The sequence below is a fragment of the Sorex fumeus genome, unplaced genomic scaffold (genome assembly GCF_029834395.1).
Source record: "Sorex fumeus unplaced genomic scaffold, SorFum_2.1 ptg000002l, whole genome shotgun sequence".
Taxonomy (NCBI): domain Eukaryota; kingdom Metazoa; phylum Chordata; class Mammalia; order Eulipotyphla; family Soricidae; genus Sorex; species Sorex fumeus.
Window position 1 is genome coordinate 21,717,829 of NW_026606059.1, and position 1,780 is coordinate 21,719,608.

At 39.9% G+C, this 1,780-nt stretch overlaps 1 non-coding gene across 1 annotated transcript; it reads left to right on the forward strand.

Moving 5' to 3' along the window:
• The first annotated feature begins 774 nt into the window (after positions 1-774).
• LOC130023112 (U6 spliceosomal RNA) lies at positions 775-880 on the forward strand. Its single transcript, XR_008792416.1, has one exon. It is a non-coding gene; the product is annotated as a U6 spliceosomal RNA (small nuclear RNA).
• The last annotated feature ends 900 nt before the right edge of the window (positions 881-1,780 follow it).

Sequence of the window (1,780 nt, forward strand, 5' to 3'; positions counted from 1 at the left end):
TGCCCTACCACTGTGCTATCGCTGTAATTAGTATTATTCACTTCATTTCAGCTAAATCCCTACATGCTGCAAGGTAAGCACATGGTTTAATTGTGTGGTTGTTATCCACTAAAAACAAATTCAACAAAGCCAAATACTACATTCCATGTGTTTTAATGCCATTTAGAGATGCAATAAAGATTGCATGTAAAAATCCTCTAATCCTACATAAGACATAATAGTTCTATCAATGTTAGTGAACTGAAAACACAATTTAGTAGCATTAATGTCTCTAAAGTTTCTTGAGGATCTTATTAGGTTATAAATTTTGATGCAATAAATCAGAAACTATAAAACCCAGCTCCCGGAAGTGTGCGGCCACATCTGTGACCACGTGACCTCTTATTATTTAGTTCTTACTCTTGGAGAACTCAGCAGGTTAGCAGCAGAGTCTGGAAAGATCCCCGGGGCATATTTGATATTCCAAAACCCAGTAACAATGATGGGTCTCATTCCCCTGGCCCTGAAATAGCCTCGAATGTGGCACTTTCTAAACTCTCAGGGCTAGGACAAAGGAGACGTTACTGGTGCCTTCTCGAGGAAATTGATAAACAATGGGAGGACAATGAAATCTGTGGAAGCAATTGAGATGCTATACTTCTAGTCAGTCCCAAGTGGGGCTACCCTGCTAATCTAGAGATTACATTTTAAGTATCACATTTATAAACCATAATTTTAATATGCTTTTCAAGCACAACTTACATCAAAAACGAATAAACAATGATTTTTCTTATACAGACACTTGATGTTAGTTTTGTTGAAAATGAATCTTATATAGAGAAGATGAGCAGGGCCAGTGAGCAAGGATGACACACAAATTCTTGAAGTGATCCATACCCAAGCTTCCCAAACAATTCACAGTTTCTTATTTACATCTAATAGTTAATTATTTCTCTGCAATTAATATTTTTTTCTCTCCAGAGTGAGCAGGGATAAAACTAAGCCCCTCACATATAAGGCATGTGCTCTGGTGCTGAACCACATTCTTTTTTTTTTTTCTTTTTTGGTCACACCTGGCGATGCACCTTGGATAACTCCTGGTTCATGCACTCAGGAATTGCTCCTGGCCGTGCTCCGGGAACCATATGGGATGCTGGGAATCAAACCCGGGTCAGGCCGCATGCAAGGCAAACTCCCTACCCGCTGTGCTATCTCTCCGGTCCCTGAACCACATTCTTATCCCTTAATAATATATTCTATTTACTTTTTTATTATTCGTTCAAGCCCCAACTGAAAATTCAGTGCACATTTTTTCTTGCCTGTTAAATTTAGTTAAAATATATAATATATACTTCAATGGGCTGGGGCGATAGAACAGCAGGTAGGGCATCTGCCTTGCACGTGGCCAACCCAGGTTTGATTCCTCCATCCCTCTCGGAGAGACCAGCAAGACACTGAGAGTATCCCGCCCACACAGCAGAGCCTGGCAGACTCCCTGTGGCGTATTCGATATGCCAAAAAGAGTAACAACAAGTTTCACAATGGAGACATTACTGGTGCCTGCTCGAGCAAATCAATGAACAATGGGAGGATAGTGCTACAGTGCTACTTCAATAGCCTAGGTTTCTTATGACTTCCTATTCTCTCATCCTAATCTGGTGGTTTCCATTCACCAAGTTTTACTTGAGATCATAGGGCATTCACTGGAGCTTCAGTAGTGTTGTATGACTTTTAGGTAGAAACAAAGAAAATTTTTGCAAGAACAAAAGAAGAAATTTTATCTTAGACATCTATTTGGAGT